A 15837-nucleotide genomic window follows, 5' to 3' on the forward strand; every position below is an offset into this window, starting at 1 on the left:
AAGAGTTAGAAGATGTGGAGACTATATGCTGTGGTATTCAATTTGAATGAGAGTAGACAGCAAAAGACTGTTCTGAGATTGTTTGGAATAATATCGTTTCCAGGCTATGTGTGCAGTGGTAGAGAGAACTTGTCAATAGTACATGTGAGAGCATAAAGCTTAGAAATCCCAGTTGTACATTAGCATTTGGTGTGAGAAAGAATGTGTTCAGGAACAGGGCTATGGCTCAGTTCTGGGTCTTCCTCTGTCCTCAAGCAGTGTGAGCTATGGAGTGAGTGAGGAAAATGATATCTTGAAAGATTCTGTTCATTTGAATTTGGGACATCTGAGCTTTTTCTGCTTTCCATTTCAGGAGAAATTGTCTTGAGTGGCAAAGAGTAACTTATGTCTCTAAAGTAGAGCTGTGACCTAGCTCTAAGGTGAGTGTATCCAATCAATTTGAGGGTGAGAAGATGGGTCACTTCTATTTTCCTTCTGATAAGCTGCCATGGGACTTGTCTCTAACACAACCCTAAGTACCTTTATCTTCAGCATTTTCCCATCCTATTCCCTTTCTTCTTAGTGCAAATTCCCAATTTCTTCTCCTTCTAAAGTCCTTCAGAATAGACATTACTGCTACTTGGACATCCAGAGCAGTAGCTACAGAGGTGTTAAGGGAGAACCTCTGATTTCTCCGTAGACATCTCCTATTCCATGGATCATCTTGTGGTTCCAACAGGCTTCTCCCAGAGAGTGGGCTTTCTTCCAAAGAAATGGTTGGTAAGTAAGAGTCCTACTTCCCTCTTGTTTGTTTGTATAGGACAGAATGAATTGCACTAAATTGTTGACAGATGGATTGTGATCTGTATTGTAACTTTCTTTTCATTATCTTATACCTATCTTTTTAATATATTTTAATAGTTTTTATTTACCAGGTATATGCGTGGGTAATTTTACAACATTGACAATTGCCAAACCTTTTGTTCTAATTTTTCCCCTTCTTCCCCCACCCAGATGGCAGGGTGATCAATATATGTTAAATATGTTAAAATATAAATTAAATACAATATCTGTATACATGCCCAAATAGTTGTTTTGCTGTACGAAAAGAATTGGACTTTGAAATAGTGTACAATTAGCCTGTGAAGGAAATCCAAAATGCAGGTGGACAAAAATAGAGGGATTGGGAATTCTATGTAGTGGTTCATAATCATCTCCTAGAGTTCTTTTGCTAGGTGGAGCTGGTTCAGTTCATTACTGCTCTATTGGAAGTGATTTGGTTCATCTCATTGTTGAAAATGGCCACATCCATCAGAATTGATCATCATATAGTATTGTTGTTGAAGTATATAATGATCTCCTGGTTCTGCTCATTTCACTCAGCATCAGTTCCTGTAAGTCTCTCCAGGCCTTTCTGAAATCATCCTGTTGGTCATTTCTTACAGAACAATAATATTCCACAATATTCATATACCACAATTTATTCAGCCAATCTCCAATTAATGGGCATCCATGTAGTTTCCAGTTTCTGGCCACCACAAAGAGGGCTGCCACAAACATTTTGGCACATACAGGTCCCTTTCCCTTCTTTAAGATCTCTTTGGGATATAAACCCAGTAGTAACACTGCTGGGTCAAGGGGTATGCACAGTTTGATAACTTTTTGAGCATAGTTCCAAATTGCTCTCCAGAATGGCTAGATGTATTCACAATTCAACCAACAATGATCTTATACCTATCCTTAAACTTTTCTATTCCTCTTGAGGACCCCATCTCTTCTAATCACCTTCATGTCACCTTTAAGTCTATATTTTCCTTCACCCTATGTGCCTGGCTAATTATTTGCCAAATATTGTTTCTCTCTCTCTCTTTCATTTTATTTTTCTCCATTCAAATATCTACCACCCTAGCTCAAAGCCTCTTTATCTTCTCCATTGCAACAGTCTCCCTTTTTCAAGTTTGTCCCCTTTTAGACCTTTCATGTCTGACCAGGCCATTTCACTGCTCAATGAGGTATAATGATTCCCTATTCACTTTAGCATTCATGGTCTTCTCCCCTTTTGTCATTGTTTTTAAATGTCTGTTTTTTTTTTCTTGAATGTGCATGTATCACAATGTAGGTAATTATTAGTTTGGAAAAATTAAATAAGAACCCATAAATATAATAAGTGGGTCTGCTAATTTTTTGTTGTTGATAATAGTGTGTGAACAAAAAATTTTGAGTACCAATAACATTGGCTTTGCTATTGTAATAATTACAAACAATAAGAGATGTAAAGACATTGGCAACCCCATGCTGCATTAATGAATTGAAGGAAGATGTTCATGACCCTGTCACCATGAGCCAATTTTCCTAATATTCTAGAAAGGGCCACATTATGCTCTCTCATATATGGAGGGGAAGGAGAGAAGAGAATTCTTACAAAAGAAGATTATTTTAATATTATTGTTATAGAAGCAATCAGCACCATGGCTAGAGATAGCAAATCTACAATCACCTATACTATCACAGTTGGATTGTTTTGTAATACCATTAACACAGCATGCAGGGTAATGTTACAAAGGATTTTTAAGGAAGGTATAAATGCTATAGACTTAACAAAGTAGGCTTGCTTCTGTGTCTGCAGGCAGTTTAGATTGTTGACAGGGGGAAAATAAGACTCAGGGGAACCTACTAAGAAAGATACTGGCAGCATCGACTTGCTTTTCAAAGCAAGAAATTTCCCTGTCATGAGTATGTCTTGTCTTCCCTACCCAAGCATGTGCTAAATAGAAAGAAACCAGCTGGGAGAGAAGTATCTTGTCTAGTGTCTCATGTCAGCACTTTAAATCTTTGTGGGAAGAGGTCATTGTTTTGTTAAGAATTGAATATGTGATGAAATGGCCTCCCCCAGACATTTTAGTTATAATTCTGATACTCCCCTTATTTAGAGAATTTGCACTATAAACCTAATGGCACATTTTGAGTGGAAAGATTTAACACAGAGAAGTTATGATGGATCTACTTTATAGCACTGCCATGTATGCATAATGAAATATTCTACATATAAAATTATTATAATATAAATAATGCACTGATAATTAGCTGTAAATTTACTTTTAAATTAACCTATGTTCAAGTATGTTAGGAGAATATGGACATTTTATAACATTTCTTTCATTTAAATAATGTAATAATAGTGTGAGGTGTTTCACAAAAGGGAATTTTCCAGATGAACAAGGTCTTTAGTTTATAATTTTAAAAAGATTTAGTCAGCGTTAAGAGAAACCTTATTTTCTTTAAAAACTATGATGGAGAGAACTTAAATACATTCTGTGAAATAAAGTCATAAACATTAATTGTGCAGTAAAAATTATGCTCTTAGGGGCTTTTAAGAAATGTAGTTTGTTGTCCCTCTACTAAATAGCTACAGATTGTTATGCTTTTTTTAGTTTTAGATTTTCTGTCTCTTCAGTCAATTACCAATTTATTGATAACTTTTGTTGTGCTTACTTAATAGGAACCCATTCCTCCTTTCTAATTTTCTGCTTTTAATCTGACATGTCAGTAAAACCAAATTATCCAGCCCATTAGGACTGTGTCTAAAAACTAGCTGTGTGTAAGAATTTCCTATTAATAAAATATATAAACTCTAACACATGATATTTCTGACATCTATTACTTTTTGGATATGTGTTTGCTTCCTGATTCTTAGTTGCATTGCATAAAGTTATTGTTTGGTAGATAAATAAGTTACTACTGCATAATACTTTGAAATCCACTTGCTCTTCAACATTCAATTCTCTCAAACTAAAAAATCTGTATTTCCTTTCTATTCTCTTTAATTTCCCAATCACCATGATGTCTCCAAAGTCCATGAATACTTGAGTTTTTGGACATCTCACTAAATAGTTTCTTACTTCATTCTTTTGTGAATTTTACAATTAAATAACTATTCATGTATATTTCTGTATGTTTCTACTTTAAAGTCTTTGCAGAATGATATCCTACCAGCAATTCTGATCTTTTGGTAAGAATATCCATTGTAATATTAAAAATATTGTGTTTATTAAGTTCTTTACATTTGTGACTTCATAACAACTCTATATGGTTATCTATGAGATTTCTGATCCTTATTATAAAACAGAAAACTGAATCTCAAAAAGGTTATATGAAAATACAATAATGTGTCTTAAGTGGGATGTGAACCTGAGGGTTTTTTCTTTTGTGAAATACAAATCCAGTGCTTTTCCCACTAGACTATTGAAAAATACCCATTAAAATGTAACATTCAGTAAAACTTGTCAAAAATATTTTTTCATATTAAACATTCATATTCAGGGGTACAAAGGGAAAAATGAGAAGAAACATACCCAAACAAGGTTGAATTTCAGAAACATTTGCCAGATCTCTTCATATGCTCTCACATAAATCAAGTCTTGTAATATTTTTCTGGTCAAATGGGAAAAGGTCTACCCTTACTCACAAATAATAGCTTTAGAGTTGAGATTTATTCCAATTATTCTTAAGGATTCATTTAAGCCTAAATGAGATATTTTAGTGGGTCTTGACCCTGTCAATTATAAAATAAGAGATTTTGTAGTTATTTGTTTAGGTTTTAAACAGACATATATGAATATTTATACCAGATCATATATTTGCCCTTAAAATACATGGTATTCCCCCCCTTCAAGGAACCATATTTCCAAAATTATATAGTCATTTTCATTGTGAGGGTGCTGGTTTTCCACTACTATTGAGTTATTGTTGCGTTTTAAAATGATTTTTATTAAAAAAGGAACATTTTCAAGATAATGTTAAGTGAGAGTTCAAGCAACCGTAACTATAATATTTATAATACTCCAATCTATAATATAAAATATGATTTAATATTATACATTAATATAACAATTACATATTTACATATTTGTAAAAGTTTCAGCCTTGTATTAAAGAAGACTTCAAGTCCTAATTCTTCCCAATCTTGAGTGTATGTGACTCTAAGTAAATCACAATCTCTCTGTTCTTCCAGGCAACTCTTTATCCTTCTAGTTACATAGGTAGGTGATAATCTACATTGTCAGAGGAAGTTTTCAGTCCAATGTTTGCTTATACCAATGAAACTGCACATCTGGCTCCCATTCCTGTCTAAACAAAATAAAACAAACAAAACAACAACAAAACAAAACCAAATAAAACAAGATAAAAATATATGTTCCAGACATTTTCTTTCTTTCAAAAAAATAATTGAATGCATAATTGATCCTCTTTAAAAAAATTGTTGTCCCTTTCCAATGATCACTTCTACTTCTGCCCCAATAGACTCTTTCCTTAAAATAAAGAGGGGCAGTTAAGCAAACAACAATGCAGCCCATTATCCCAGAAGGTAATTTTCTTTCAGTGGATTGTAATTTTGCCTTAATCAGGAGAAAGATCCAGAAACAATAAGGGATGAAAGATGTAGTGGAAAAAACAAGTGGACTGGGATATGTGAATTCTTGTCTTGGCTCTGTGACTATTACTGTCACAACTTTAAGCAAATCACAAGTTTCCTAAGTTCCAGTTTCTTCGTTTGTAAAATGAATAGTTTCTAAGATCCTTCAGTTCCTTTGTAGCTAGAACATTTTATGAATCTATGAGAACTGACAGGCCTTTTGGGGAGGTAGTTTATCTATAGATAGATCTTCCGAAGAGCTTGTCTAATTCAGTATCCTCTGTCTTTCGATGGAGCTATAGTAGATTTTCTTCCCTGTAGTAACTGCTTTGTGTTAAGTCCATGAATATATTTCCTGCTCAGAATAAAGCCTCTTTCATCTGGTTATCATTAGGTTGCCAAAATGCCGTTCATTCCCAGCTCATAATGGATTCCACTCCAGAATTTTCAGCTTCTAATTGGGAAATCAGGCCTGAGCCTGTTTGTGTGCAATGTGGAGGAGGAATGAAGTCAAATATGCATGTATTTTACCTGTCAACTGAAGGGGTGTTGAGATGACTAGGGATCTGACACTCCTGAAAGGTACCTTGGGGAGTGCCCTAGCTTCTCCTCAGGAAGTTTTCTATTCCTTGAAATGACTGGAATATTGCCACAATGTCCCACAAAACCTTCAAGGTGGTAGAAATTAATTAACCTAAGATGACAGATTTGAGAGCAAGCTGTGCTGTATGTGAAAGAACTGTAGTTTATTTGGTGTGGTGGTAGAAAACTTTCTATTTTTAATAGTTCATCCATTTGAAAAATTAAGACTAATAATAATGATGATGATGATAACAACAATAAAACTACACTTTGTGATTGAAAACATTTTATTTGGAGTCATATTTTTTCTAAAGATAGGTTCTTGTCATCTGGAATTTGGTTTGTTTTTGTTTCTGATCATAAGGAAAATTTTATGATTTAGAACTCCAGAGTCATTCATATATATATATACATGTAAAATTTATTTCCTAGGTATTTGGGAGAAGAAAGGATTATAGAGTTTAGAACTAAAGGACCCCATGAAGTTCATTTAGTTTAATCCCTTAATATTATACAAGGAAATACTCTCACCAAGAGAGGTAAAGTTAATTGCGCAAAGCGACACATTAATAAATGGCAGAGAAGACATTCAGATTCTTTCTTTCTTCCTTTCTTTCTTTTCTTTTATATTTTTCTTCCTGTCATCTTGGCCTTTTGCATAGGGAGAAAAATACACTTAACAAAGAAATCTTGAATAAATGTGTTGATACTTCTTAGTACCTTCCAAACAACTCCTTCATTTCAGGGTGGGTTCAGGAAAGGAAAATGACTCTCTCTCCCTGAAAATATGATTAGGCTGCAATTAGCCAGCACAAAGGGAGTCATTTCTGAAATGTTTATTTGGAGATTTAGAATTTATCATCTACCACAATTGTTTTTCATTTCTCTAAATAGATCTTTTTTTTTGCAATTAAATTTTATCTTTTGAATTATCAAACTTTTCCCTTCATTCTCCCCTGTCACTGAAATCCAAAAAATAAAACTCTTATATAAGAAATGAATATAATCAAGAAAAATGAATTCTTATGTGGTCCACATTAAATATGAATGTCTTAATTCACATTTTTGGCAGGAGTTCTTCATCATTGGTCTTCTAGAATCTTGATTGATCACAGTTCTTTTTTTTCAAAATCATTCAATTTTTAGAATGTTGCTATATTGTTCTGGTTCTACTCACTTACTCTGTGTTAGTTAATACAGTTCTTCTTGGGTTTCTCAGAAATAGTCTCACAATTTCTTACAAAACTCATATTTTATTACATTTATATACTGTCATTTGTTTGACCCTTCTCTACTTGATGGGCAATCCCTCAGAGTCTAGTTATTTGACAATATAAAAAGAACTAAATAAGCCACGGGTAAAATAGTGCCAGTGACTTGGCATTAGGACCAAGAAAGATCAAGTATAGTAACCAATTTCAGTTTTATAGTCATCCTCATCTGACAGAAAATATTTCATACCAATAATACATTTAGGTAGACCTAGTCCTTATCTTATATGTGATAAATCCTTTTGCCAAAATAAGTCCTATGCTAAGACCTCATACTAGCATGAAAGGAACCCCTGCTTCACAAAATTATGTTCCTGAAGTATAAACTCTGTAAGACCCTACTGAGTTGGAAAGATCAAAATGTAGAATGATTAATGGAAAATATGTATGTCAATTGAAGTTAAATGAAGAGAGACAGATATTCAGATATCTTGCCACTAGATGATTTTTTTTTAGTTAGAGCCCACACATTTTCTCCTAACCATGTGGTCTGTATTAGTGAAGGGGATTTCCAAGTTATGAAATTATAGATCCTTAAACCACTGAAAAAAATTAAGAGGCTGGGTAAACAAACTGTTACAGGAGAATGGATGATTGAATTGGAACAAAGTCATTGTTGGTAGTAAGAAACTATTGAAATTCCTTTTTAAATTTTCTTCCTCAAACCATGAATGAAAAAGTCAACTTTAAACAGAAGTTTTGCCTTTCTTCTTCCTGATGTAGCACAAGGACTACTGTTCCCAGTTGGCTAACTTTTAACAATTGTGGCTGACTTCTCTTTCGGTCATCCTTTGCTGTTAGGCACTGTAGGTTAAATGAGTTCAGCAGGCATTTGGAACTTTTCTTGCAGACTAGTAGAGAGACTGAATACCTAGAAATAGTATGAGTAAGGAGACCCCAAAATTATGTATGACATTATCTCTTTTCATTACATTAGAATGAATATATGTCTCACAATATGGCTTCTCCATAACTTTATATGGAAAAGGAGAGATACTATTGAGAATTTACCTAAGACTATGGAAGGCAGAGAAAGGGAGAAATCAAAAAGTCCTGCTAAAAAGAGAATGGAGTAGAGCTGAAAGAGGGCATACCAATATGGAGTTTCCTCTCTCCTAATAATAGGATGAGGCAAAAAATCCAGGCTCAGTTTGGCTGGATTCCCATTATAAAAAAGTTTCCATAAGGAATAATCTGTAGACATAAGCATATATGTCTCTAACTACTTTCACAGATTTTTCATTAAAAATATAGACATATGTACACATGCTGGTACAAATATAATCCCAGAGGATGGCTAATCAATTAGGCAAACAACAAACATTTTAATGTCTACTATGTGCCAGGAACTAGCAAAACATTTTAAAAATGAAAAAAGTCCCTATCTTCAAGAAGTTTACATTCTTGCATAAGTATATACAAAATATATACAAGGTAATCGGGGCATGGGATCTGGGGGGATTAGGAAAGTTTACTTTGGATTAATTTAACATAGCTTGTCTATAACACATAATCCTATGGGGGCAGTGGAATCAGGGCTTGGAATTTCGTTGATATAAGGAGTTCCCAATGAAGAGTTTCTTCTATAATTGTAGACTGATTTCTTCTCTGCAACTTCTAGTCTTAAAATGTTGCATGGAGCTCAGAGATGTTACATGAGTTCCTTAGGGTCATATAGCCAGGATGTGGCAGAGTTGGGACTTGTACATAATTATCCTGATATGTAGACCAGTTCTATCCCAGTCAGTCTCATTAGTCCATTACATAGTAAAGTGAAATATATATGTGTGCATGTATATGTTTCTGTTATATCATAATATATTCTAATGTATATTAGGATAGCTATTTACATATATTTTTCTAGCTTATTAGAGAAGTTAATTACTTATCTTAGAAATAAGTGCAGACATGATATTCATTGAGATAAAGATGTTATAGCTATAGAAATATACTTGTAAAATGAATTTATTATTAAACTAAATTTTACATTTGGATGTGTTGATACCAATTGTATTCCTCAAACATATCGTAGTAGTTGTGAAGTAACACATTTTTGTTTATGTTGTGCCAAATGATATCATCATTTTATTGAATATCATCTATTATGTGCAAGGCACTGTAACAGGTACTATTAGAGATACAAAAAAGAAATGATTTCTTTCCTTAAATTCTTTACAATTTAGCTGGATGGGGATAGAGATTACTCAAGGCATAAGCACATTAAAATCATATGCTGAAAGGAAGGATATGGTTAATTACCAAATAAGAAATATAATTAATAAGTTCTATAAGAAAATACACACTTTTAAAAATTAAATGTTTACTATTATCTTCAATATTATCTATTCTGTAATATAATCTTGTTAAGGACTCTGTGTGGGTTGAAGGGGCCGAAAAGAATCCCCCTTCACCTCCCCCACAGAGAGCCCCCTCAGCTGTGGATCGTGACACTTGAAGGAGTTGCAGGGCAGCCTTTGCTGATACAGGTATTCCTTGTGGATTGAGAAATAAATTGGAGGTAGAGGGAAGAGGAGAGAGGTCGGAGAACAGCAACTGCCTCTCAGTCTCCTTGTATCATCATCATCCTCTCACATGAAGAGATCCATTCTACAGGTCTGAGTTAGACCTCCAGCAGCCACTGGCAGGTGGCTCTTATATCACAACATAACCTCTTTTCTTTTTTTATTATAGCTTTTTATTTACAAGATATATGCATGGGTAATTTTTCATCATTGACCTTTGCAAAACTTTTTGTTCCAACTTTTCCTCTCCTTCCCCCCACTCCCTCCCCCAGATGGCAGGCAGACCAACACATGTTAAATATGTTAAAGTATTATGTTAAATACAATATAACATAACCTCTTTTCAAAAATGTTATCTCATATTTGGCAAAGATTGTCTCACTTGATCGATTGCGAATTCAGAGAAAGCAAGAAATGTAATTTAGCGATCATTTACAAAAAACAGTGATCACAAAAAAGCTTCATTAAAAACAGTTCATGGCATATAATTTCCTTTTTTTGGACTAGATTAAAAACTTGTTTATAAAGGAAATGCTGTAGATCTAGGTTACAGTAATAGTATTTGCTACATTTTTTCTTGTTCTTATTATAGAAAAGATTAAGATATTCTATCCAGATCATGGTACAATTAATCAAAAGTGAATGAATGAAAGAACCCCCCAAAAATAATCATTAATGCTTTATTGTCAGCTTGGATATCTCCACTGGGGAGAGCCAGATAAGTATGCTTGTCCCTGTACTGTTTATTATTGTTCATTAATTACTTAGGTAAAAGTATAATTGGCTTGGGTAGCAAATCTGAAGATAACATAAGACTTAAAGGAATAATTAACACATTGCATAATGGAATCAAGATTCAAAAAAGAGCTAAGTTTAGAATACTGAACCAAATCTGATTGGGTAAAATTTAATAGGGATAAATATGAAGTTTTATATTTGTTTTTTAAAAGTTTCATAAGTATAAGATGGGGGCTCTCCATAGGTGGACAGAAATTCATCTGAAAAATATTCAGGATTTTAATGGGCTGCAATTTCAATTTAGCATTGTGATATGGTGGCAAAAAAGGGCAAAATGATCTTGAACTTCATTAAGAAAGACCTTGTATCCAGCCTTAGTGAAGAGAAAAATCTCATTGTATTCTGTCCCTGTCACACCATTTCTGGATATTATTTGCAGTCTGGTCATCATCACATTTAGGAATGGAACTGAAAACTGAAGAGTGCTCTGAAAAGGAGAATTAGGATAGAGACCTCTAGAGCATTCCTTATGAGAATCAGTTTAAAGAATTGAGGACATTTAGATAAGACTAGAGAAGATTTTGTGGACATGTTTATATTTTCCTGTATGTGCATTATGCATATATTTATGTACATAAATATATATATATGTGTGTGTGTGTGTGTATTTGTGTTTGTGTGTGTGTGTGTAGATATAATGGAGGTTGCTTAAATTATCCCATATGGGATATTTGGTTCTAGAGAGCAGATGTAGGAGCAATGGATGGATGCTGAAAAGAGAAAGATTTAGATTCAATGTAAGGATTTTTTTTAAATGATGGGAGCTATTCCAAAGTACAGTAGGGATCACTAGTAGGTGATGGGTTCCTTCTCACTTTATGTCTTCAAGCAAAGGTAGCATAACTACTCTTTACTATGGGGAGGGAGAAGCATGTTTTTTAAAATATAAATTTAACTGATAAATCAGGCAACTTTATACACTGTTCCTTCAGATCTCTCCACACTCCTTGCCATTACTTTATAAAAATGCCCTGCTGTGATCTAAGTAGTTAGTCTAACTTTGAGAACACACTTTCCACTCTGTCATGGGTCTTTTATACTTCCATGCTGTTGGCTTTTGGCTGTTCTCAACTGTTGGAATGGTGGTATATAGTTTTTCCATTTAGAACCCTCATATTTCTCAGAGATGGATGCAATCAGAATCATTGGGAAAGTCTAGTCCAAATCCATTCCAGTTCAGGATGATCTGCCAGATTAGCTTGTTTTATAAACATGATTGCTTTATTACACACCTAAAGAATGATGTTGTATCAGTGAAGCCTTCTGGAATGTCTGCAACAGACCATTAAATATCCACATTTGGGGCATAAGCAGATACACCATAATGCTTTGATAAGGAAAACATTGTTGGATACAGCTAATGAAATCTTGGCTTGTACACTTGAAGAAGCAAATTGAAAATAGATGGATAAACATTATCTTCCTTCAAGTCCCAGATTTGTTTTAATGAATATGTTTATTTAACAGTTGTGAGATGATGACATCTGGTTGTAGTAGAGAAATCAGCCTAGTTAAAATATTCCATTTTCCCTCTCCTTTGTTATTTTGTTCTTACCCCATCTTAGGAGTAAAACAAATAAATATGGAAAAAACTTACAAAACCAAACCCCTAAGAAACAATAAAAGTAATAAGAAATTATACAACACAACTTCTGATTTCAAGATAAAAAATATATATATAATTACCAATGACATGTTCTCTCTAGAAAGAAAAAAAAATTTGAGCATCTAACCACTGATTTTGGAACTGCCTATACTCATAAACAATGCAGATAGTTTAGGGAAGAGTAAAGTGATTTCCCCCCCCCCCCCATTTTGTTAGAATAATCCAAGCTGGTATATTCTTAATAGTCCAAATAGTTAATTAGTTATCCACCCCTTTGTTTTGGCTATGTAGGCATGGACACTCAAACATTTGTAACTTTCAACAATGATGTAGAATGGTAGGATGGTCTAAGTTAGGAGGAAAAATAATTTGGGATGACAAACTAAATCTCCACTGTTAAATTTCAAGTTCTTTTATTACTTAAAATGTGAACTTTGTGCATTTTTTCTATAGTTGCTCTTTTGTTGGAAACACAAACACCAAAAAGAAGCAAAGTTGGTTTGACTAAATTTAGTCAAGACCCTATTTCATTACTTGACCTTTTGTAAAGAATTTTAAATAGAAATTCTAGGAAATAAAGAACTTCAGGTCCCTATAGCATTATTAATTCAGTGGTGCTGTGTAGTACACAAAGTGACAAGTAAACTATAATTTACCTTGCAAAATAAACAAGTATCAAGGATATTAACCAGAAAATATTGTATTATATTTCAAAACTAGTTTTATATATTTAGTCTGCAAAAGGAAACCACATTAAAAGTTTAATTAGCATTAATTTATTTTTATCTATATAGTACATTCTATGTATTAACATCTTTTAGTCTCAAATGGTTTGGACTTTGAAAGCAGAATATTACTTAGACATAATATATGAATGACACAAAGTGGTGTTCATGGAAGACCACTCTTGATATCAAGAATACCTGGCTTTAAGTCTTGCTTCTAATGTATAATAGTTGTGTGACCATGGGTAAATCATTTAACTCATTGGTATCCCAGACAACTACCTAAGATTCTAAGTTGAAATCAAGTTGCTTATTTCCGTAAGCAAATACAGTAGAGGAGTTTCCTATATTGATACAACCAGAGCTCTGTACTCCCACATACAATATCTATCTATCTATCTATCTATCTATCTATCTATCTATCTATCTATCTATCTATCTATCATCTATCTATCCATCCCTCTATAAAAGCTCTCTTTTATGATAAGAAAATCAATTATAATAAATACTTGATTTGGGCATTGAGTTTTTAATTTCCTTAAATCTTTAAAGGAACATTATGCTTTTTACCAGGTTTAGTTTGTAGCACAAATTTAGAAGAAAAAGGTATGGGATTTAAAGCCAGAACTTTTGGGTGTGGATCCTAGCTCTGCAATTACTATCTGAGGAAGGCCCTAACCTTTGTGATCCTCAATATCCTCATCTTTAAAATGAGGGGGATCTTCTAGGCTCCTTTCCAGCTCTACATCTAATCTATTTTTTCTCTGAGTGACTTGGACAGCAATTATCTGTTTGCAATGCTTAAATGTCCACTTTTTATGATTGTAGCATTTGGCAACTGTCATTCAAGCAGAAGGTCACATAAGATCATCTAGTCAAAGAGAAGGGATATTCTGGGCTGTACTCCAAGAGTTGTCTTGAATAATCATATATTAATGCTTCAAAAACTCTTGACTTTGAAGTTATCAAAATGTGCATACCCTTTGACCCAGCCATACTACTACTGGGCTTATACCCCAAGGAACTACTAGAGAAGGGAAAGGGTCCTGTATGTGCCAAAATGTTTGTGGCAGCCCTTTTCATAGTGGCTAGAAGCTGGAAGATGAATGGATGTCCATCAATTGGAGAATGGTTGGGTAAACTATGGTATATGAATGTTATGGAATATTATTGTTCTATAAGAAATGACCAACAGGAGAAATACAGAGAGGCTTGGAGAGACTTACATCAACTGATGCTGAGTGAAACGAGCAGAACCAGAAGATCATTATACACTTCAACAATGATACTGTACGAGGATGTATGCTGATGGAAGTGGATTTCTTCAACATAGAGAAGAACTAATCCAATTCCAATTGATTAATGATGGACAGAACCAGCTACATCCAGAAAAGGAACACTGGGAAATGAATGTAAACTGTTATTTTTACCTTCTGAATCCAATTCTTCCTGTGCAACAAAAAATTCGGTTCTACACACATATATTGTATCTAAATTATACTGTAATATATTTAACATATATAAGACTGCTTGCCATCTGGGGGAGGGGGTTGGGGGAGGAAGGGAAAAAATCTGAATAGAAGTAAGTGCAAGGGATAATGTTGTAAAAAATTACCCATGCATATGTACTGTCAAAAAATGTTATAATTATAAAATAAAATAAAATAAAAAAAAATTAAAAAAAAAAACAAAACTCTTGACTTTGTCAATTTGGATGCTAACATAGATTGCATCCCCTCTTAAAAAGTTAATGTGGCCAAAAAAATCTATCGCTCTGCAGCCAACCTTATTGTGATCTGCTCCAAAAGTAGTTTAATTGCTCTTTGGGTGACAGATGTAGTGACTGTCATAGGTGTCTTGCTAGGAGCCTTTGTCTTTTAATGGGAACTACTAGAGCTCCTTCTTAGGATGTATAGTCTCCACAAATTCAGAAGCATTTCTTTGACATGTAGTAGATGTGAAATAGGACTTTTGAGGAATGAAAAATTTAGAATAATAAAATAAAGTTTAAAAGGGTCTTATGTATCATCCAGGGAAACCACATTTCTAGAAGAGGAAATAAGTTCAGATAGATTAAATGACTTACCCCAACTCACAGTTAATTAAAGCCAAGACTTCTGATCATTCATTATTCTTTCTACTATGCTATGCTTATTTTTAAAGGGCATTTAGGTGGCTCCGTGGCCAGGAATCAGGAAGACTCGAGTTCAAATCCAGCCTCAGATACTTACTAGCTGTATGATCCTGATCAAATCAAATGCTGTTTCTCTCAGTTTCCTCATCTGTATAATGAGCCAGAGAAAGAAAAGCTTAACTCCAGCGTCTGCCAAGAAAGCCCCAAAAGGGGTTCTGAGGAGTTGGACATGACTGAAATAATTGAACAACAAAAATGCTTAGTTTTATAGATTATTTCACAATGAACTTAATTTAACTTGAAAAAAGACTTAAACTTTGACCATTACAAAGACAAGGATACATAAGACATAAAGTAGCTTTTCTAAAAGATGCAGATTGGAGGTTGGAAGAGAAATTGATTCTTTTGCGGTCAAGCTGATCTTTTTATGGTACAATGTAAAGATCAATCCTCTTCATAATTCCTCTCCTTATAAGTCTATAATTAGTATCCACTATTTAGAAAACCTAACTAGTTCCATGAGTAAAAAACATCATGAGCTATTTAATAAAATAACAACAGAAATCACTTTGTAAAGTAGTATTTTGTTAATATCAAGTGATGCATGAAGGTATCTTTGCCAATGGCATCCTTCATCATCATGGAAGAGGTTCAGTATGTAATCCAAATAACTGATGAGATCTTCCAGATGCTCCAGTTTCACTAAAAATATTTTTTGAAAAGGGGGGGGGCAATGAACAAATAGCTAAAATATTTTATTGGCTTGCAACTATATTTGCTAACACTATAGAATGAAAATGTTCAAAA

The 15837-nt window shown here is 33.7% G+C and overlaps 1 long non-coding RNA gene across 1 annotated transcript in view; it reads left to right on the plus strand.

The window, feature by feature from the left end:
- The first annotated feature begins 300 nt into the window (after nt 1-300).
- Nucleotides 301-15837, plus strand: part of LOC141542431 (uncharacterized) — a 32796-nt gene continuing 17259 nt past the window's right edge. Inside the window, exons 1-2 of the long non-coding RNA XR_012482152.1 lie at nt 301-419; nt 680-759. This is a non-coding gene — a long non-coding RNA (uncharacterized LOC141542431). The remainder of the gene's footprint in view (nt 420-679; nt 760-15837) is intronic.

The sequence above is a fragment of the Sminthopsis crassicaudata genome, chromosome 5 (assembly GCF_048593235.1).
Source record: "Sminthopsis crassicaudata isolate SCR6 chromosome 5, ASM4859323v1, whole genome shotgun sequence".
NCBI classification, from domain to species: domain Eukaryota; kingdom Metazoa; phylum Chordata; class Mammalia; order Dasyuromorphia; family Dasyuridae; genus Sminthopsis; species Sminthopsis crassicaudata.